This window comes from Callorhinus ursinus, unplaced genomic scaffold, assembly GCF_003265705.2.
Source record: "Callorhinus ursinus isolate GAN/ISIS: 27379988/994484 unplaced genomic scaffold, GSC_fseal_2.0 scaffold2, whole genome shotgun sequence".
Taxonomy (NCBI): Eukaryota; Metazoa; Chordata; class Mammalia; order Carnivora; family Otariidae; genus Callorhinus; species Callorhinus ursinus.
The window spans coordinates 59,914,352-59,938,022 of NW_027397064.1; the positions used below are offsets into that span (position 1 = coordinate 59,914,352).

Sequence of the window (23,671 nt, forward strand, 5' to 3'; positions counted from 1 at the left end):
CGGACCCCTGCGGCCCCCAGCCTGCACCAGCCCACGGTGGCCACCGGGGACACGGGGCCAGGCACTGCCTGTCACCCACTCAGCTCCCGGCCAGAGGAGGAAGGGCCTTACCTGCCATTGTTCACCTTGACCACAGGTGAGACTAAACCTGAGGAAGTCCGGCTCCCAAGATAAAGGACTAGGAGGGATGAATAATTAATAATTCACTGGAACTTGAAGCGGATGGTAAGTGTGAGGCCAGGGTGAATAAAAGAAAGAAACATTAAATGGAAAGGCCAGGTTTTATTCGTAAGGAAGCTCAGACCAGGGATGCTCATGTTGAACTGCTGGGAACTGGGGCCTCCTTTTCCAAACACTAGTTTTGGACTGAGAGAAATCAAGCCTTGGTTTCCCAAAAAACTCCAAGGGGAGGCTTGCTGTTAAAGGCAAATGCCGTCTTTGGAGGCCAGTCACGCTGGTTTCTGCACCCAACCCCACACCCCAGTGGGTTGTGGGGAGTCCATCCCGTTCCTAATAGTTCTCATTCCTAGGAAACTTCCTTTTCATTTTCAAAGCAGTTTATTGCAAGCACAACTCAATGAAGCCATTTGCTGATTCTTTCAACCATGTGCCCTTCATTCAACAAATCTTTAGGAAGCCTCTCTCTGTGCCAAGATCTGTACCGAGACATTGGAATCAAAAAGAAAAATAAGACCAAATTGTCTCCAGGCAGGCTTGCGGTCTTGTGGCTTTAAATGCCTGTCTGTGGTAGTGACCTCCACATTGCTATCTCTAGCCCAAACTTCTCCCCTGAACTCAAAACTCAGAGCCAACATCTCTCCTGGCTACTTCATGCTAGCTAATAGGCATCTAAACAGAAGTTGTCCAAACCCAGACTCCAAACCTTGCTACTCCCACAGCCTCCCAGCTCACATGTTTCTTGGAGTAATTGATGCCTCCGGCATTAGTCAAAGTCTGTTTGGGATTTTGACAGCACAACAGTTATTTTAACAGAGGGTTGAATATAAATCATTGATAACTGAAAAGGCAAAAGAAGACCTCTGAGGTAACACTGTGGTGGTCAGTGTTGGAGGTAGCCACTACCCCAAGAGGTAGGGGAACAGAAGAAGGGTTGGGGTTATCTGAACCTACAGTCTGCAAGGTGGGGCCCACAGAGCTAGATCTCTGAGGAGAGAACCAAAGCCCCCAGGTGCCGGTACCTCTGAGAGGGCCCAGTGAGGCTTGTTCTGGGGGTTTGAGGAAATTGGAACCAGCTACTGTGGCAGCGTCGCTGATAGGAACAGGAAGTCCTCATGATGGAACATGGCCCCCTCCTTCCACAGGCTTGCAATCCCCTCTAGCACCTCTAAGCTCTGTCAGCAAAGCTTAATGTGGAGCAAACTGGCAAAGCTGAAGGCTGGTCTGAGAGAGACATGAGCCTAGAAACATGCACTTAAGAACCAGCACAGTCCACCTCTTCAGCTGCTTAGTCTTCACACACCTTCCTACCAAACTTCTTTCTCTCATACCGCACCTCCAACTTGCCACTCGGCTCTACCTTTAAATCCTCCCAAGACTTGGCCTTGTCTCACCACTGCACTGTCACCACTGTGTTCCTGGCACCTCAGCCTCGCCTGGACTGGCACTGTATCCTCCCGAGAGGCTTCCTTTACTTGTACTCCAGTCAATTCTCCACACCGAAGCCAACGTTACTGTACTCATTAGCTAGGGCTGCCGTAATGTGCCACATTACCACACACTTGGTGGATTAAAATGGAAATTTATTCTCTCACCCTTCTGGAGGCCAGAGGTCTGAAATCCAGGTGTCAGCAGAGGCGCTTACTTCTGCAGGCTCCTGAGGGAGAATCTCGATGTTCCCACCTCTCTCCTAGCTTCTGGTGGTTGCAGGCAATTCTTGGCCTCCCTTGGTCTTGTAGACACATCACTCCAACCTCTGCTTCTGTCTTCACATTGTCTTCTTCTCCATGTATCTGGGTGTTTCTGTGTCCATTTCTCTTCTTATATGGACAAAAGTCATTGGGTTTAGGGTCCATCCTAAATCCAGTATGATATGATTTTGAGATCCTTAACTTCATTATTATCTACAAAGACCATTTTCATAGAAGTTTGCATTCACAGGTATTGGGGATTAAGACTTGAAAATTGTTTAGGGTCCACTGTTCAACCCACTACGGTGATAGTGTTAAAACACAAATCAGATCATGTCACCCCTCTGCTTAAAATCCTCCCATGGCTCCTATCATGCCTTGAGTAAAAACTGCACTTGTCTACAGCTCTGGATGCTACACCTCTCTGATTTCCTCTCCTACCTCTCTCACCTTCTTCACCCCACAGGAGCTACTTCATTCCCCACACTCCCCACACATGCCAGCTTCAAGTTTCCGCACGTGCTATCCCTCTACAGAGAATGTTCTCCCTCCAGATATCCCCATGGCTCTCACCCTGCGATTCTTCAGAGTTTTTCTCAAAAGTCACCTTTTCAGCAAGGTTTCCCATAACCTTGCTGTATAAAATTCCACCCTCATCCTCATTTCCTGCTTTATTTTCTGCCAGAGCACTTAATGATATATCATACTATAAATTTTCAGTTTTTATTACTTTCTTTTATTACTGTCATTAAAATATAAGCTCCACGAAGACCATGTTTTTTTTTGCCAATTTCATTCACTACTTTTCCTGAAGTACTTAGAATAGTGCCTGGTACCTATATGCACTCAGTAATTATACTTTAAAATGCAACTTATACAACTGAAATTGCACAAAAGAGAAAATATCAAAGTTCCTGTTTTAATAGGGGCCAATCCTAGAGAAGCACTAAAAACAGCAAGTATGTCATAAATGAAAACATATGCAAATCTCATTTTAGTGTATCTGATTCACCTTCTACTGGTGATATTTAATGATACCAAGCAGAATGCAGAATTGTCACCAGTGGAATAAAATAGTTTGAAACTTTTCTCAAATATAAAAAATAAAAAAACAATTCTGATTAACAATGATAGAGGAAAGACTGAATTCTTTCTATTCTAGCTGTAAAATATAATGTCACAAAATCTTTGTCATATAGAAAGGCAATTAAAGAGTATTCAGCAAAAATTTCTAGGAAAAAAAGGACTTTAGAGATGCATCAGAAGGTTAATTAATGAAAATGTTATTTTCTGGATTATTTTATGTTTTCAGCATCTATCAGCTTTTTAAATGACTTTTTAAACTACTTTATTGAGATATAATTGATATAGAATAAACTGCACATATTTAGACTAGGCAATTTGGTAAGTTTTGACATTTCTGTAAACCCATGAAATTATCACCCTCCAGATAGTGAATCACATCACAATTAAGATAGTGAATATAGCCATTACCCTCATTTCCTTGGGACCCTTAATAACCTTGTAAGCTTCTCTTACCTGCTCTTTGATAGGTTGTGGTTTTATTTGCATTCAGTTTAAAATACTCTCTAATTTTCTTTTTGATTTCTTCTTTGACCCATTTAGAGGTATATTCTTTAGTTTCTAAAGATTTGGAAACTTTCCAGAGATCTTTGTTTTGTTGGTTTCTTGTTTAATTCCATTATGATTACAGAGTATGTTTTGAGTGACTTGGATCCTTTTAAATGTATCGGGACTATTTCATGCTACAGAATACGGTCTACCCTAGCAAACGGACTATAAAAAGAATGTGTATTCCACTCTGATTAGATGGCATGCTCCCTAAATGTCAGTTAGGTCTAGTTGGTTGGTAGCGTTGATTTGGTCTTCTATACCCTCATTGATTTTCTTATTTATCTACTTATTCTATTGATTTTTTGAGGGAGGTGAATTGAAATCTCTAGCTATAATCAAAGATTTCTCTACTTCTCTTTGCATTTGTTAGTTTTCACTTCATGTATTTTAAAGCTCTGTAAGTAGGTGCATAATATTTAGGATTTTTATGTTCTCTTGATGAATTGGCTCTTTCATCATTAGAAAATGACATTTTGTAGCCTTGGTAATACTCTTTACTCTGAAATCTACTTTCTCTGATTGAAATATAGCCATTTAGCTTTATTTTGATTGGTATTAACATGGTAAATTTTCCCATTTTTTTATATCCAACTTATTTGTATCTTTATATTTAAAGTGTGTTTCTTGCAGGCAACATATAATTAGTTCTTGCTTCTTTAATCAATTTGACAATCTCTACCTTTTAATTGGCATTTATATGTAATATGATTACTGATAAGGCTAGCTTTAAGCCTATCATCTTGTTTTTTGTTTTCTATTTGTCCCATCTGTTCTTTATTCTTTTCCCTCTACTTTTCTGCCTCCTTTTTGATCGAGTATTTTTTACAATTTCATTTTATCCCCTTTCTTGGCTTATTGACTATAACTCTTCGCTTTCTTATTTTAGTGTTTGCTTTTGGGGGTTGCACTCTACATCATTAATATAGATGATATGCTTTCAAGTAAAATTATATCACTTTATGTAGAGTGTAAGAACCTTACAAGAGTATATTTCCAATTATTCCCTCTAGGCCTTTATACTGTGTTTCATGCATCCTACTTATGCATATGTTACAAAACTCATGATTGTTATTATTTTTGTTTAAACAATTACCATTTTTCTAACTGCTTTATTGAGATATAATTCATATACTATATAATACACCTTTTGAATTTGAATAAAAAACACAATTTAGTGTTTTTTAGTATAGTCACAAGATTGTGCAATCATTACCACTATCTAATGCCAGAACATTTTTATCACCCCAAAAGGAAACCCCTTTTAGCCTGTATCTCCCAAATCCTCCGTCCTTTCAACCATAAGTAACTACTAATTTCCTTTCTATAGATTTGCCTATTCTGGACATTTCATATAAATGGAATCATACAATATATGGTCTTTTATGACTGGCTTCTTATGTCTAGCATGCTTTGAAGGTTCATTCATGTTGTAATATGTATCAGTATTTTATTCCTTCTTATTGCTGAATAATATTCCATTATATAAATGTTACTTTTAAATACTTGTATCAGTTGATGAACACTTGGGTTGTTTCCACTTTGGAACTATATAAATAATGTTGGTATGAACACTCTGAAAATAAATAAAGGAAACCTCATTTAAACTGGAGTCAGGAGCTCTGATGCACTACCTCTCAAGCACTACCACTCACTGTGAGAAGCGTATCTCACATTCCCCAACAGGAAGAAGCTCACTCTACATACCCCATCAGGAAGAAGGAAGAATTCCTCCCTGCCTAGCAACAGCCCAGCCAATGAGAAACCACCACACTCAGCCAACAAGAAGTTATAACAGCCCCTCCCAGCTTCTTTCTTTCCCTGGTAAAAGCAAGCCACTCTTTTCTGTTCCCTGAACTTGTCTATGGTTCACCACAGTTGGCTTGTCCCAAATTACAATTCTCTGCTATTCCCAAATAAACTAATTTTACTGGTTAAATAGCTGGCTCTTTAAAAAAAAAAAAAAAAAGGTCAACAACACTCATGTACATGTGTTTGTGTGGATATATGTTTTCATTTTACTTCAATGTATACCTACAAGTAGAATTGCTGAATCACATGGTAACTCTATGTTTAACCATTTGCGGCACCGTCAGACCATTTTCCAGAGCAGCTGCACCATTTTACGTGCCCATGAGCAATTATAAGTGTTCCAATTTCTCCACATCTTCATCAACACTTTTAACTATTTGTCTTTTTGACTATAGCTATCCTGGTGGTATTTCATTGTGGTTTTGATTTGCATTTCCCTGATGACTAATGGCCGATTAATTATCTTTTATAAAACTAGATTTAAATATAAGATAAAATAGTATATATTTATCCATGTAGTTATAACCTTCAATATTCTTCAGTCTTTTTGTAGATCCTTATTTCCATCTAGTATCATTTTTCTTCTGCCTGATGGACTTCCTTTAATATTTCTTATTTATGAGTCTATAAGTGATAAATTTATTGCATTTTATATCTGTAAAGTCTTTCTTTTGCCTTCACTTTTTGGAAAAATGTCTTTGTTGGGTATAAAATCGGGTATTGACATGAGAGACGATGGACTCTGAGAAACAAACTGAGGGTTCTAGAGGGGAGGGGGGTGGGGGGATGCGTTAGCCTGGTGATGGGTATTAAAGAGGGCACATTCTGCATGGAGCACTGGGTGTTATGCACAAACAATGAATCATGGAACACTACACCAAAAACTAATGATGTAATGTATGGTGATTAACATAACAATAAAAAATTTAAAGAAAAAAATAAAATCGGATATTGAAAGGGTTCTTTTTTTTCCTTTCAGTCCTTTTAACATGTTGCTCCAGTGTCTTGTGCTTTGCTTGTGTGCATGTGTGTTTTTCTGATGAGAAACCTGCCATCATTATTATCCTTGTTTCTCTGAATGTAACCTGGCCTTTTTCCTCTAAGCTGCTTTTAAGATTTTCCGAGCGATCTGATTATGATATGCCTTGGTGTAGCTGTCTTCATTTTTTTTTTTTTTTGGTGGTTGGGGTCATTAAGCTCCATGTACTTTTAATGAAATTTGGAAAGTTGGGGACCATTGTTCTTCAAATAATTTTTCTTTGCCCATTTCCTTTTCAGAACTCTAACTGCTTATATATTAGGCCATTTGAAGATGTCCCTTAGTATAGAGATGCTGTGTTCATTTTTTAAAATTATTTTTCCTCTCTTTGCTTCATTTCAGAACTGATAAATATCTCTTTGTCTTCAAGTTCACTACTCTTTTCTGCTGCAATTAATTCTTCTGCCATTAATTCTCTCTAATTTTTTGCTTCAGGCATTATAGTTTTTAGCTCTAGAGATTTAACTTGGGTCTTTAAATGACTCTTATGCCTTTACTTACCTTTTTAAACATATGTCATGCCGTTATAATAATTGCCCTGTGTTCCTGCCCATCAATTCTAACATCTGTATAAGTTCCAGTTGACTTTTATTGATTTTTTTCCTTATTATGGTCATATATTCCTGCTTCTATTCATACCTGGTAATTTTTTATTGAATGCCAGTTATGAATTTTTCTTGTTGGCTGCTGGATATATTTGATTTGCTATAAATATTATTGGCTATGTCTGAGATGCAGTTAAATTACTAGGAAACAGTTTGATTCTTTTTCTTCTTTTTAAGATTTCATGGGTGAGAGCAGACCAGTCTTCAGTCTAGAGGTCATTATTTCCTACTATTTAGGCAATGTGCTTCTGAGTATTTTACCTAATGTTTTGAAAATTATGAGGATTTCCAGTCTGTGTGGTGGGAGGAGGTATTATTCTTGGCCTTGTACAAACTCTAGGTATTGTTCTTCCTAATCCTCTGGATGGTTCTTTCCCTGGCCTTACGTAGTTTTCTCACACACACACACACACACACACACACACACTGATGAATGCTCTGACAAATACTTAAAGGGAACTATCTGTTCTTTGGAATTCTCTCTCTCTGTGCAGCTCTGTCCTTTCCAGTACTCCATGAACTTTAGCTGCCTTGCCTGACCCTCAGCTCAGCCTCTTTAGCCAGGGAATCAACCAGGTTCTGCCTGGATTTTTTCTCCTTTGCCCTATAGCCTGGAAACACTCAATGAAGTATGTTAGGGCAATTATAAGGTTTATTTCATTTGTTTCCCATTTCTTGGGGATTAGTGTCCTTGGCTTCTTGATATCCAGTCTCTTGAAAAATCACCATCTCGTTTATCTTGCCCACTTTTTTGTGGTGTTGTTGGTTGTATCTGGTAGGAGGCAAATGTGGTGCCTGTTATTCCATCTTAGCCAAAAGTGGAAGTCTCTGATAGCCCTTTAAATTTTCGGTTTATTATGATTTCTTTTCTTATTCTAAATAAATGTTCACTTTTCTACTTAATTTTTATTTGTAATTTTGTATCTTTTTCTTAAAGAGGGCCTCCACTGCTGTATAATCTCTAGTTCCATACTCAGGCTCTTGAGCTGAACCACATGGGTTGGAATTCTGCCTCCACCTCCTATTATCACTGTGACCTTGAGCAGAAATGGTATTATAAATTATGGGATTACCTATACAGAGTGTGAGGGCTTAGGATGACAGATACCTCCCTACATAACTGATGAGAACAAAGAAAGAATAGACCACAAAAGAAAGAGCATGGCCAGAAAAATGGGATAACCAAAAGAATATAATGTCCTGGAAAACAAAGTAGGTAACCTCCCAAAGAAGGGGAGAGATTAATATATTCTATGCCACTAAAGATCAAAATGAGGACTTAAGAATTGCCCCTGGGTTTGGCAAGACAGCAGTCCTGTTTGATGTTGTCAAATAGGGATATGAATAGGCTTTACCATATACGTTAACAATGAGTGTTAAATAAGAATTTTATGCTAATTCCTTAGCACATAGTAGGCATTCAAAAATATAAGATATTATTGTTATTATTATTATCAAAATTATGTTCACCTTTTGCATGACTAGATCCAACCCATGCCTCACCCTCGTATATAAATGTTAGGGCAGATTCAGAGCCTCTCTCTGATATTGTCTCTGTTTCCCTTGGCTCATCATCACTCATACCCCAACGCATGAACTAGGGGTCTTTCTGTCACACACACATCACATCACATCACAGGCAATTGATACTACAAGCTACCTTGGTTTTTTCCATGGGCAGACATTTCTTCCAATATCCCTCCCTATCTTATTAAAATAATGTAGACTTCACCAATTATTAGCACTTCCCGTGGATTGAAAGCCAATGCTGGGTCAATCCTGGGTCATATGCCCATATGCTTAGAGGCTAGGAAAGATGCTTGGGCCAGCTTTCCACCACGATTCCCTCTAAGTAAGAAGGGGAATGGACTCTTAGCAGACAAAGACTATGGCCAGTGTTCCCTACATCCAGCCAATTTCAGGGGTCCAGGATATAACCAACCAAACCAAAAAGATACATGGTTGCAGTAGATCAAACACCTTGAATTCTATTTCTAAATTCCCTTTTTAATTTAGGGAGGCACTGAATCCATTTGTAAGCCCATATGGATTCCAACTGAAAAATTGATCCTAAGGTTCTGATTCATTGCTGTATGAATTGTATTAATGCTATTCGCAGAGGTCTATGTGAAGTCCCAAATCATACCTTTCAAGATGAGAAGTATAATTTGTACCAAGAATCAACTGATTTAAACCCCAAACACACCTGTGTTGAAGCTGAAAATTTGCTATCTGGGCTTCTCTGAACCTTGTACCATAAGTCTTTCTAGATGACTAAGTCTTCCGATACTTGAAAGTTTAATCATTTAAACAGAAGACTTTAGAATTTTAATGCTGTGTGAGACAAAAAATCTTCCCAAACAAATATATTCCAGTTTCCTAAACAAGGCAAAATGAACATTATTTTACCTTTTCTTAGAGACTCCAGGTTACTCATAAAAATATCATAAATGGCCCAATCTAGAATAGATTTAAGACTCCAAGGATTATTTAACCCTACACTAAATGGGCCCAGATGGTTGGTTTTAAGTTCTTGGCACTATTATAGTTTTTCTCTCTCCCTTCTTGTTGGCACCTGCCATTTCCTGTGGTAGTAGCTTCTTCCACATTTAACCATTTGTTGCTTTTTATATCTGAGAGTTTAGACAATGGATGAGAATTATGTATAAAGTTAGTATAAATGGATTCTGAATGGGGCCCTGAGAGATTTCACAAGTAAACAATCTAAAGTTGCTCAAATGCTGTTTTTGAAAATAGGTAGGGTATAAACAAAACTATGGAACATTGTGTAACATCAATGCTGGCTTCTCAGTAATTTTGTTGGTTTATTTCATTTTCCTTACTTCGTGGTTCTTGGCCCTGTCCTGTACTGGTAAGGATGATGAATGGTAGTTTCCCATGACAGAGACTAGGCTTCTGGTGTACTTCCTTCTCTCTATATCATCATGGGCATCCGCCTGGTTGAACATATAGCCAGAATGACTAAAAGCATGAGCTCTTGTCCTGGGCCTTATTGGAAGAAGTTTGTTCCATAGGTTTGGATTTGAGTGGGCTGAACCCCGTGAGGGGAAGTCAGGCTGTCAGCCACCACATTCCCATCCTGCAGAATTAGCTCCCAAGCACGGCTTTGTCTCTGGAGCCTCTTCCTGCAGCACACCATCCAGCCCCAGAATTTCTCTGTACCAGGAAAAACCCCTGCCCAACATTTTAGTATAATCCTGGGGAGCGTTTTCAATGCATGAGTGAGCTTCCAACCATTTAATTCCTTAAACAGCAGAAACTTCAACTGTTCCCAGGAGTCTGTGCATTGGCTCAGAAAAAGCCCTGCTGCTTCCCTTCCCTAAAAATCCACTGGCAAAGGATGGCTCCGGCATCCATCATCTGTTAGCACAATGGCTGTAGGGGCGTCCCCTGGAGAGGCAGGGGTTCTGGTCCTGGAACCTGCGTCTCATGGTCCCACCCCCCTGCTCCCCAGAAAGGCTGGCCTGTGAGCTTCTTTCCAGCCTCTTCCCTCTGGGCATCTCCTGGCTTACTTGACCTATTTTCTATAGGCTCAAGACAGAGAGCATAGGAAAGTGCCGAATCACTCTAGGGTCTGCAATGTGTCCAGTTATAAAGCCCAATGTCAAAGTGAAATACCAACCTTTTAGTGGCCCCATATCTCACAGATTTAGTGGTCAATTCTAGTTAAAGATCAGCGTCTGTTTCTTTATTTTCTTTCCCTGGAGTAAAAGAAAAAAAGTTCTTTTCTTTTAGGAGATTCTAGATTATTTATTTCTAAACATCATTAGAGGCTATATGTTTTCTCAACGATGGGAAAAGTAAAGATTTCATCTATTCACCCAATCAGGATAGAATTGTTTCTCCTTTTATTGTTAGGAAGTTTTCTTCCTTCCCCATCTCTAGCTCAGTGTCCTGGGTCTCTAGGTACCTAGTAGCTACTCAAGAAATATTCATTGATTGAGGGGCACCTGGCTGGCTCAGTCTGTAGAGCATGCGACTCTTGATCTCAGGGTTGTGAGTTTGAGCCCTGCATTGGGTATAGAGATTACTTAAAAATAAAATCTTTCATTGGCTGAAAGAATGAATGGAAGGATAGTTGGACAGAAAAATGCTGTGCACTGTTGTCTTCCAGGGCACCCTCCCAACTAGGTAGAGAAGCCTCACAATGCTTCTTGGCAGCCCTTCTTCAGGGACCATTGAACCAAAACAAAACGGAATCTCTTATGTCAGAGACAAAATGGAAATGGTCAGCATAGGTGCATAAAGGAAACCTAACCTAACCTTATAGGAATTTATGGTTCTTAGAAATCAGCAGGGGAAGGGTGCCTGGGTGGCTCAGTCAGTTAAGCGGCCAGCTCTCAATTTTGACTCAGGTCATGATCTCAGGGTCCCGGGATCGAGCCCCACATCAGACTCCACACTCAGAGTGGATTCTGCCTGAGGATTCTCTCTCCCTCTCCTTCTGTTTCTCCCCCACACTCGCACATTCTCTCTTTAAAATAAAAAAAATAAATAAATCATTAAAAAAAAAAAAAACTCAGCAGAAGGCACCAGCCAATCCCTAAATACCAAGTCTGTTTATGACATGTCAGGACTTAACTTGCTCCCCTGACTCAGCTGCCCTGATCCAAAGAAGAAAGAAGACCATTAGGCAACCAATCAGCTGAAAAAGCCAAATAACTTCTGCATTTACCCCATAAAATATCTCTTAGTCTATAAGGAACCTTGAACTCGCTTCTCCCAGAGCCATGAGTTTCCCAGGCTGCATTTTGAAAGTCTTGCAATAAACTCCTCTTTCTGTTTTGTTTTATTCCTTATATGCAGAGTTTGGTTTCTGACAGGACCCACCAACTGAAGGTGGATTCTGTCAAAGGCCTATTTGGGGTTCATACAATAGAATTAAATAATGAAGACACTTTTATTTATGTCTTTGTTTTACAGAAGGGATGGATGAAAACCTAGCTCTCTCAGTCCTGGGTAGAATTTCTCAGTGAATGGTTGGAGAATTTTGTTTCCCACACAGCTCAGCTCTGTGCATAACCAGGGTCTGAACAGGAGTTCAAGTGGCTCCTCGGGGGCCCTGAAGCGATTAAAGTTGGGCCTTATTCGTCTTTGTCATGAGGCTGTTGGATTTTGTGGTCTTTTTAGAAGCCTTGGCAACCGCTGGCCCCATTTTCCAGAGGGCATCCTCCCTCAGATGTTCCTGGAGGCCACTGCCCCCTGAGAATGCTGCAGACGAGCCCCGGGGCCCACAGAGTCAGAGGTGGGGGCTCAGTTTCATGGAACCAGGCCAAGGCTTCCTAGTGTAGCTCGGTACCTCTAACTTCCTTACTCCCATCCCCTCGGATCAGTTTCTCCCTTTCCTGGAGCTAAGCCAGGCTTCTGGAAGCTGTCTCTCCCTCTCAACAGGGCCCTCTAATTAACATTTCTTCTCTTTTTCTCTGCTCCAATTCCATCTGCAGCTGCCTAATCACAGCATTAACAACTGCAGATCTGATCCCACTCCTGATACAGCCTAGCCAAGGGAGGGCTTTGAGCCAAGAGAAGACAGGCTTGTGGTCATGAGAAATGGAAGGAGCCTCCCTAGGATGAAAAGAGGCCACACAGTGCTCAGCACAGGAAAAGTGCTCTTAAATAGTTGCTCTTCGGAGACTAGTTGTGTCGTCTTAAAGTGACTCCCCTCATATCGCTTACTAGTGTCAAGGGAGGGGAAAAAAAACCCAGCAAGCAGACAATGGAGAAATTATACAACACCTTGACTGGTGGTCCAAATTATCATCTGCGTGGGACAGATGACATTGTGTGGCTCCAGATGTGGAGGATAGGACACACCTCATCCGGGCAGCATTCTGGCTGTGATTATATAACCAATGTAACCATGAGGAAACACCAAACACAGAATGAGGAACGTGTATAAAACAAAATGGCACGCGGTACTCACTTTGGCAGCAGATAGACGAATGTTGGAACAATACTGGGAAGATTACCATTGCCCTGCACAAAGATGATACACAAATTTGTGAAGAAAAAAAAAATGGGGGCAACAGGAGATCGACATCATAAAAGCCAGATTAAAGGAGGCTAAAAAGACATGACAGCCAAATGTGGGATCTGACCCTAGAGCGGAGCCCGTACCAGAGGGGAGGTCCTATAAAGGACACTGACAGGTCAGCTAACAACACTGATTTGTGGAGCATAGATCAGATAAAAGCACTTTGTCAGGCTGTATGGTTATGTAATAGGATGCTCCTAGTCCTAGAAGACACACACTAAAATATTTAGGAGTGAAGGGCCATGAAGTGTGGAACTTACTTCTACATTGTTCTGAAAAAAATTACATTTTACATATAAACAATATACATATGTACAGCTAGAGAGATAAATACAGATGTATATTCAATGTATATGACGTTTTTCTCTGAACTGTTTTATATAAATATACATATATATGGAGTGGGGGAGAAACATGCAAACGATAAAGCAAGTGGAGGAAAATGAAGACAATATAGGTGCTCCTGTACTACTTTTATCTTTGCGACTTTTTTGTAAGTTTGAAATTGTTCCCAAACAAAAAGTTCAAAAATGTAGCTGCAGTTCTTCGATTCTCCTCTGTTCACTGAACACTGAACTTGGGCGGAGGACATAAGGCCACATCTCTGTGAAGCCTCTCGGGCACATCAGCCCTTACGAGCCGGGGCCCGATTTGAACTTACCTATAACTCTGAAGCCAGTGCTCTATGATGGCCTCCAAGGGCGAAAGGCATCAAGATGGACGAAGGAAGACACGACCCCAACCCGAGTCCGGTTTGGAAAACAAACAAATCTGCTGTCATTTCTGACTGATCAACAAACGCATATTGATTTTAAATTCCATTTTCTGAGCAAAAAAGTAGAGATGCAGCATAGAAATTTGAGTGTGGTGGGGGTCGGGTGGACCTGGGCCTAAATCCTGGCTCTGCTGCTATCAGCCATGAACCCCAGGGCAAGGGACTCTGCCCCTGAGTCTCAGTTTCATTCTCTGTGGGGGAACAGTCCACCAAGTTTGGTCAGGGAGAGTCAGCAAGGCCACACTTGTCAGGCGCTCAGGGAGGGCATGAAGTGCAGGCGTGGTAAGAGCTCTGCACCCATGAGGAATTCTGATCATAAAGATGGTGTCTCCTCCCCCACTCCGTGATGCTGCCGCATGCAGTCTCACAGCTATAAAGTCTCTGCTGAGCCAGATGGCAGGGGCATCCAGGGGATGCGGTTTCGGACACATGGCTTCTGAGGGGGAAGAAGGGTTCCTTGGTGGGAGAAAGCCACCTAAACGAGACCTTGTTTGCTCTAAGGAGCTTCCCCAGACTGAAGCCGTGGTCTACTTAGGCCTTCCTCCCTGTTGAATAAGGACACACACATACACACACACACACACACGCACGCGTGTGCGCGCGCGCTTTATTGGATCAAAGGGCTGTGCGTATTGGATAATTTTACCACAAAGGCCGAATCTCTGCTGTAGGAATTATCAATCCCCCAACTGAGGTCAAACACTTTGGCCTCCAACAAATACTGTAAACAATTAAAAATGCCTTTAAACAATGAACTCACCTCTAAGAAATCCTGAAGGCATGAGGACACCAGAGTCTGAGGCAAGGTGTGGGAAGAGAAGGAGGGTGACTCCCCTCTTTCTGCAGGTGGTCATCATGCAGCCTTTGTCTGTTGCCCACTTCTTTGTGGAGTTGCCCGATGTCCTCTCTGTTATAATTCCAGAGATGCTTACTTGAGCTAATGTGGATTCTGATTTGGGCCCTAAATGCCTGTCGCCTGAACACCGTTTGCCTGTTGGGAGCTACTTCTCTACATCTCTAAAATTCTTTTCCCCTCGCCCTCTGTCCACATTCTACTCTCAGCATGTGGGAGGGTGGCCTGCCATCAACGCAGTGCGCCAAGAACAGGATGATTTTTCAGACAGTTCTTTAACTTGGTAAAAAGTCTCCTCGCACCGGACCTCCTCTCATGCATGCCCCAGATTGCTGTCCCCCTGTGTGCCAGGCACTGGGGTAGACATGCAGGTGTGGAGAAAAATGAACCATCATCCCTGCCCGTCAGGAGCTCAGCATCGAGCCAGCCAGATGGACCACAGTAGCCAACACACGGGCAGAGCTGCAGCTCAAACACCAGTGTTTCTCAATCCACCTTCGTGCCAGAATCCCTGAGCAGCTTATTGAAAATGCAGCTTCCAGGCCCCAGCACACCAGACCTACCAAATCAGAGGGTCTGGGGCTAAGCCCTTGAAAGCGGCATTTTAGTAACAAAGCCTTAGATACTCCAGCACTGAAAACTCACAAACCTGCCTTCTACCCTACTACAAATTCAGACACATCTGGTGTTTCTGAGGGTCCAGCAGGACAGGCCCAACAAGGGTCTATTTCTATGGGGTTTCTGGGAGCCCACAAGACTCGGCACAACCCGTGACAGTTCTTCAGGAAAGGGGAGGCCTGGACCTTTGGGAACACGAGAGAAGGTGAAGGGGATTCACCCCACCCCGGTGATGTGACTGCTCACAGATGGTGGGGTGCAGCGTGAGAGGAAGTGCCAGAGGCCATGGGGCACCGCCAAGGGGGACCAGGAGCAGAGAGTCAAGCCGACCACCCGAGGCTGATGGCAACCACCAACCCGCCCCCTTGTCAGGAGAGGCCAGCGCTGTCTACCACAGCTGGGCTGAAGGCTGGGGAGCCCCGATGCCTCGAGAAGAATGTTTTGGGGTTGGGGAGGTGAGTGAGCTGTCTACACCAGAGCTGCCAATGTCTCCCGGCGTCTCCTCGGTGAGAAACCTCTGGGCATTTCCGAAGTGTCCGGCCGCAGCGCCGCTGCAGCGTCCTGCACAGTTTAAATGGTGCCTTTCCCCAACCCCCGCCCCACGCCTCTGTTGTGGGCCCCCATGCTGTGTGCTTCCCTACATGTACCCCAGAGGGGCCACTGAGGACACAAGTCCAGATTTGCAGGCGAGCACATGTTAGACACAAGCCGGCCTGTCTACACTGGCTTCAACACTGGCCTTATCATGTACACCGGGTCACTGGCTTCTGTCCCTGAGGGATCATGCGATGACAACTGGACCACCCGCAAGTCCGCAGAGGGCCAGCCAAGCAGCCAGCCTCCGGCACCCCGAAGTCCATGCCGCTGCGCTCCCCACTCTGCGCAGGGCCAGGGGCACCTCACGCACGGGAATTCACTGAATCCCGCCTCTGCCTCGAGCTCATCCTGTGACTAGGGGGAGTTACCCACCTTCCCCGAGCTTCAGTTCCCTCTTGTATTAAACTTGGATCGTGACGTGTACCTCACAGTACTGCTAATAAGTAGCAGCCCCTTCCCACTTCTTTATAGTCCCGCGTCCCAGCAGGCCCATGGGTTTGCCGTTTGAAAGGACACCTAGGTGTCCTTTAGGGGCGCCTGGGTGGCTCTGTCAAGCATCTGCCTTCGGCTCAGGTGTCCTGGGATCGAGCCCCGCATCGGGCTCCCTGCTCCGCGGGAAGCCTGCTTCTCCCTCTCCCACTCCCCCTGCTTGTGTTCCCTCTCTCGCTGTGTCTCTCTCTGTCAAATAAATAAATAAAATCTTAAAAAAAAAAGACATGTTTATAATTGGCCATTTTTTTCATATTTTCATATATTGATCTCAGTTTGGACATTTAGTTAATAGAAAAGATTTTAGACGCAGCAGAAAATTCTCCGAAGATATTTTTCAATGGGTGGTAGTTTTAAAGTGTCTCTAGGCCTCTGGAATGGATGGCAGACAATTAGCCTGCCTCTCGCCTGAGAAATCAGACTAATTACTGGTGAGGCTTGGCTAATGGGGTCTTTTGTGAACTCCCCCCCTAAATGAGAAATCTTTAACTTTTCACAAAAACTCAATCTCATTTGTGCTGCTGATTCCTAATATTTCTAAATAAATGCTTGGCCTCTGGGCTTTTGTAGTCAAATAACCCAAATCAAACCAAGCTGCTCTGCCAAGGGAAAAAATTTATTTTGTGTAAATCTACTGGAAGAAACTTTTAGAATCAGTTTGGAACCACCAGAGGCAAAGACTAGCCGTAGCCCACTCTGGGGCAAGTTTTGTGGATGTGGGCTAAAAGATGAATTTACTCTATTTGGGCTTAAATGGCTTGTTGAGATTGCTTAAACAGTAAACACTGGCATGTTTCCGAGATCAGAGTATGCAAGAAATAGGCTTGTCCCCAGATTCCAAGTCGACTGCCACACATAGACAGGGTCAGGGTTCTGTGTCTAAGGCAGAGGACACAAACATCCAGGGAAGCCCTTTACCTGTCCTGCATCAACCTAGAAAGGAGGGGAAAGAGCCTGGGAGGGCAAGAGGAAACTGAGGGAGGAGGTCACTCAAAGACAAACTTTGAAACTTGAAACAGAGATACAGGTAAATGCCAATAGGAAGGGAGGGATAAGCAATTCAGAACTTGGCAGGAGTCTGGAGAAAATTCCAAAAGTGACCCAGAGCTGAGGTGTAGCCTACATGGTTGGCTGGGGGGACCTGCTCCAACAGAATCTCCAGTGACCTTGGAGGGGAAATCTGGAATGTTCTACATATGAGTCTTTCCTTCCTAGTTCTTCCTCATCAAGGACTTTCACAACAACTCTTAAAATACAGGGTCAAAGTGGAACTTGGGAATGCTGGATGTTTTGGGATTCTTTTTATAATATTAAATTGCTTTGAATTTGAGGGTCATTTCCCTCTACTTCTCTAGACCAAAAAGGAATCATCCACAAGATCTGGACCTCAAGAGGCCACCTGGTTCAGTCATCCCACTCCCTGATGGTACTCTGGGAGTTTACATTACCCACGACAGCTGCTGCTTCCTCCTAAAAATCACATGGGAGCAAGATTCCATAGCCTCCCATGCAAAGCCATTTCCGTGTTTAATTGCCCTTCAGTTAAGAAGTTCTTCCTTACATTTAATCAATTCTCTCATTGCAAGACTCATCAAGTTTTGCTCCATTCTCTGTGGAGATGAAAAACAATAACTTATTGTGCAATTTCTATCCATTCATTGAATCTCAGTTATTGATTGAAACAGTACACAGAAAATCAGCAAGATTATATAACTGCTAATTGAACAATCACCATCAGCCAACTTACCTAATTGACATCCAACAATAGTAGAACATGTATTCCTTTCAAGTGCACATAGGATGTTCACCAACATAGACCATATCTTTGGTCATAAAATAAACTTTAACAATTTAAAGGAATTTGAGTCATATAACATATGTTCTTTGATCATTATGGAATTAAACTAGAAATCAATAAGTAAAAGAAAAACGAGGAAAATCTCCAAACATTAAATTCTTATATTAGAAAGGAAAAAGAGGGGCTCCTGGGTGGCTCAGCTGGTTAAGCGTCTGCCTTCGGCTCCGGTCATGATCTCAGGGTCCTGGGATCAAGTCTCACATCAGGCTCCCTGCCCAGCAGGGAATATGCTTCTCCCTCTCCCTCTGTCTGCCACTCCCCCCGCTTGTGCTCTCTCTCTCTCTCTCTCTGTCAAATAAATAAAATAAGATAAAATAAAATAAAATTAAATTAAATTAAATTAAAAAATCTCAAGCCAATTATCTAAGCTTCTTCCTTGATAAATGAAGAAGAGAAGAGAAAAATAAACCTGAAGGAAGCAGAAGGAAGGAAATAATAAAGATCAGAGTGGGAATTAATGAAACTGAAAGCAGGAAAAAAACAATAAGGAAAATTGACACAACCAAAGGCTAGTTCTCTGGAAATAACAATAAAATTGATAAACCTCTTGGAAGACTGAAAAGAAAAATGATAAAAGATACAAATTTCCAAGATCAGGAATGAGAACATCACTATAAATTCAATATACATTAATAGGATAAGTGAGCACTATGAACATCTCAATGCTCATAAATTCAAAAATTAAATAAAATGAAGTAATTCTGTAAAAACTTCAAACTACCAAACCTTACCCTAAATGAAATAAGTAATCTATGTAGTCTTAAAACTGTTAAACAAATTAAATCCATGGTCAAAATCTTTCTGAAAAAGGAATTTCCAGCCCCAGATTGTATCACTGCCTGCTTAATTCCATCTAACATTTAAAGAAGAAATAACACAAATGCTGCACAATGTCTTCCACAAACCAGAAGGGGAAGAAATACTTCCCAACTTATTTTATGAGACCAGCACTATCCTGATACCAAAACTTGACAAAGACAGTACAAGAAAATCACAGACTGATACCTCTCATAAACATAGATACAAAAATCTTCAATGAAATATTAACTAATTTATATTAGCTAATACACACACACACACACACACACACACACACACACACACACACACTAGTACACCATCACCAAATGGGGTTTATGCTCAGAATGCAAGGCTGGTTTCAATAATCAAAAATCAATCAATGTAATCCATCCTATCAACAATCTGAAGATAGTATCAATTGATGGAGAAAAAGATTTAGACAAAATTTAACATCTATTCACAGTCAAACTCTCAGCAAACTAGAAAGAGAAAGGAACTTCTATTTTTTTTTATTTTTTTTATTGTTATGTTAATCACCATATATTACATCATTAGTTTTTGGTGCAGTGTTCCATGATTCACTGTTTGTTCATAACACCCAGTGCTCCATGCAGAACGTGCCCTCCTCAATACCCATCACCAGGATAACCCATCCCCCTCCCCCCTCCCCTCTAGAACCCTCAGTTTGTTTTTCAGAGTCCATCATCTCTCATGGTTCGTCTCCCCCTCTGACATACTCCCCTTTGAGAAAGGAACTTCTATTAAAGGACATCTACAAAAAGCCTATGGCTAGCGTCATACTTAGTGGGTGAAAGGCTGAATACTCTCCCCCTAAGACTGAGAACAATGGAAAAATGTCTGCTCTTACAACTGCTATTCAATACCATACTGGACATCCTAGCTAGTGCAATGAGGCAATAAAAAGTAATAAAAGGCAAACAAATTAGAAAGGAAAAAAACTGTCCCCATTCACAGATGACAGGACTGTCCTCATGGAAGATCTCAAGAAAGCTACAAAAAGCTCCTAGAACTAATAAGTGAGTTTGATAAGGTCTTAAGATAGAAAGCCAACACACAAAAATGGTTTCTATATATTAGTCGTGAATAGTTGGAAACTAAAAATTTTTTAAATACTACTGATAAAATGAAGTTTCAGGCATAAATGTAATATTCAGCCTTAGAATATTTTTCAAATTCCTACTGTACGAAGGCATTTAAAAGTGCGAAACTGAAGTTCAAAAACAGGCCAAAGTAAACTACGGCGCTAGGAGACAGAAACGTCTCGGGAGGAGGAAGGATGTAGGATTTGGGGTAGGACATAGAGGGACTTCTGGCTTCTCTGGTGCTATTCCATTTCTCGTCTTGGGTAATGATACGTTATTTTGCGATCATTCACTAGAATAAACAACCATGAATTGTATACTTTTCTATGTTCTCCATAACAAATTCTTAAATAATGATAAACATAAAAGGAAAATATAGAGTGCTATCATTCTTGAAACATTTGTAAAACCACACTTTGAAATTGCAGTTTTAATTTAGCATTAACCAATTAAACATTAGTCGAATGATTTGAGAAACATATTTGTTTAATTTAACTTTACCTAATTTACAAAGATGATTAGATCTCCATAAAATATTTTTGTTTCATAAAATTTGCATCATCCTCACCCTAATTTTCCTCACATTGCTACCTATCAATGACAGTAAGTGTTGTTACAATGGCTAACACTAATCGTCCTTACAAAGCTTAAGGATGCTTTCATTTGGGAGATGGGTGGTCTTAGGGTCAGAGAGTTGGGATAACCCCCATCTACACAAGGCCCATCTTTTTTTGTTTGTTTACAGCATCTACAATTTCTTTATTTTCCTCTCTGTCCTCCCCCTGCCCCCAGACATAGGTAACTAGAGAATGTCCTTGTGATTATTCTTGGCTGTTAATGTATTCTTTAAGATTATAAATGGTAGAAAGTTCCAGTTACACAGGATGAATAAACTCTAGAGCTCTAATGGACAGCACAATGACTATAGTTAACAATACTGTATTGTATACTTGAACTTTGTCAAGAGAGTAGATCTTAGGGGTGCCTGGGTGGCTCAGTCGTTAAGCGTCTGCCTTCGGCTCAGGTCATGATCCCAGGGTTCTGGGATCGAGCCCCTCGTCTGGCTCCCTGCTCAATGGAGAGCCTGCTTCTCCCTCTCAAGCTCCCCCTGCTTGTGTTCCCTCTCGCTATCTCTGTCAATAAATAAAATCTTTTAAAAAAAGAGGGAGAAAGTAGATCTTAAATGTCCTCACCACACAAACACACACACACAAATGATTACTATTGAGGGATGACTGTGTTAATTAGCTTGATTGTGGTAATCAATTCACAATGTATACATGTATGAAAACATCATATTGTATACCATAAATATATACAACTTCTATTTGTTAATTATACCTCAATAAAGCTGGAAAAATTAGTTTTTTAATGTGTATAAATTTTTAATTTATACAAATGATTTATGCCATAGATTGTATTCTTTTTTTTTCCACCTGACCTCATGGTTTTGAACAATTCTAATGCTATGTGCACATCTAGTTCATTATTTCTGACTGCTGCAGAGTTTGTTCAATGTGAACCTTCTACTTTTTTATCCATCTTTTTCTTCTGTAATGAACAATAACAACAACAAAAACCATTGCATACCTCCTACCCATCTCCTGTGCAAAATGTTTCTCTGGAATATATATCCAAGGTTGGGATAGCTGGGTCACCATGTACGTACACCTGTCTTTGCTAGGTGCTAGGTACTAGGTACTAGGTACTAGGTACTGCCAAAACGCAGCTCTCCAGAACAGTATCTCATGCTTTTAGTTTGTATTTCCCTGATTGTTAGTGAGGTAGAGCATTTCTTTCATAGACATATTCGTCACTTAGATTACTGGTTCAGTGAACTGCCTATGCATACCCTTTGCCCATCTTTCTTCTCAGTTTCCAAGTACTCTTTACTTGGAACTTGTACTCTTTAATACAAGAATATAGAGCCTATATATATAAACATGTGGATGGTGAGTTTTAAAAAAAGCCCATCCGGTCATTGTTAAACCTCTTGAATGATGAAGCTGTGTCCTATAAACCTATATATGTGAACATATGCAGTTACATCTTGTTTATAGTATATCTTTCTATCCTTTTCAAAATAGTAAAATATGTGTAATGGTGATGACACAGTAGTATTGGAATTGCAAGCCAGACAGATCTGGAAGCAAGTAGAATTGAAACCAAGGGGAAAAAAAACAAACTTCAGGGTTGATAAAAAACAATTAAAGGGGTATTAAGAAAGGCCCCAAGTTCAGGGTGCCTGGGTGGCTCAGTCATTGAGCGTCTGCCTTCGGCTCAGTTCATGATCCCCGGGGCCTGGGATCGAGCCTCACATCGGGCTCCCTGGTCCGCAGGAAGCCTGCTTCTCCCTCTCCCACTCCCCCTGCTTGTGTTCCCTCTCTCACTGTCTCTCTCTTTCTGTCAAAATAAATAAATAAAATCTTAAAAAAAAAAAAGGCCCCAAATTTGTTGTCAGTCAACTGGTCAAAAACAAAGATATCAAAGAGAGATTGACTATACAAGATCATCTGCCTTTTTTTTTTTTAAGATTTATTCACTCATTTGTCAGAGAGAGAGAGTGAGAGAGAGAGGAAGGCAGAGGGAGATGCAGGCTACCTACTGAGCAAGGAGCCCGATGTGGGACTCGATCCCAGGACCTCTGGGATCATGACCTGAGCCAAAGGCAGACGCTTAACTGACTGAGCCACCCAGGTATCCCTCATGTGCCTTTTTAAAAAAATTTTTTATTTTGAAATAATTACAGATTTTCAGGAAGTTGTAAAGATAGCACAGAGACAACCCTATATCCTTCACCCAGTTTCCCCAATGCTTATATCTTACAAAACCATAGTATGACATCAAAACTAAGAAACTAACATTGTTAAAAAAAAACAAAAACGGGTGAGGTTCTGCCATTTTATCACGTGTGAATTTGTGTAACCACTACTGCAATCAAATACAGAACCATCTCATCCCACAAAAATCTCCCTGTTGCTAACCTTTATAGTTCAGTTTGCTTGTAAAGAAGGTAACAATAAATAGAAAGAAAGTAAATTAAAAGCCGGGGGTCTGGGAGCACATTCAGGGAGGTGTGTGTTGAGACAGTAAATGAAAGGAGAAGGTTATCCATGAACTGTCACTAAAGCCAGACTCTCCGGTGTGTTAGGGATTCTTGGTTGGAGACCTCCCACCATTGCTCATGACTCCCTGAGAGACAAACTCTTAAGTAAAAAGAGATTAAAATTGTTCCTGCTACAGCACCCCCAGACGGTGTACACAACCTTCATCCCCTGCCCTGCATCTCCCCAGCCTGGCCCATTCACTTGTTCTCTGGCTTCTCATTCACTAAGAGTTGCACCCAATCCCCAAATCCCTCAGTCAGACCCTGGCCTGCCTAATCTAACAAGTACCACCCCCTATCCCAGGTAACCATAACCCACATGTACTTCTAAATGGAGGTATTCCCAGGACTCTGTCCTCTAACTTCTCTTATTGTGTCTTCATGGCCCCATGGGAATCATCCCAGCTTGCGAGTCTAGCTCCAGACAACTTGCTATGAGGTGGCTCCACATGCATGGCAC

At 41.4% G+C, this 23,671-nt stretch overlaps 1 long non-coding RNA gene and 1 other non-coding gene across 2 annotated transcripts; one reads left to right on the forward strand and one right to left on the reverse strand.

Annotated features, from left to right (window-relative positions):
• Nucleotides 1–1,778: 1,778 nt before the first annotated feature.
• Nucleotides 1,779–14,213, reverse strand: LOC141370863 (uncharacterized). The gene is made up of 4 exons (XR_012375311.1): nucleotides 13,673–14,213; nucleotides 12,901–12,953; nucleotides 10,600–10,678; nucleotides 1,779–2,034 (listed from the first exon to the last, which is right to left on the reverse strand). It is a non-coding gene; the product is annotated as an uncharacterized lncRNA (long non-coding RNA).
• Nucleotides 12,897–12,998, forward strand: LOC112810374 (U6 spliceosomal RNA). The gene has a single exon (XR_003204815.1). It is a non-coding gene; the product is annotated as a U6 spliceosomal RNA (small nuclear RNA).
• Nucleotides 14,214–23,671: the final 9,458 nt, after the last annotated feature.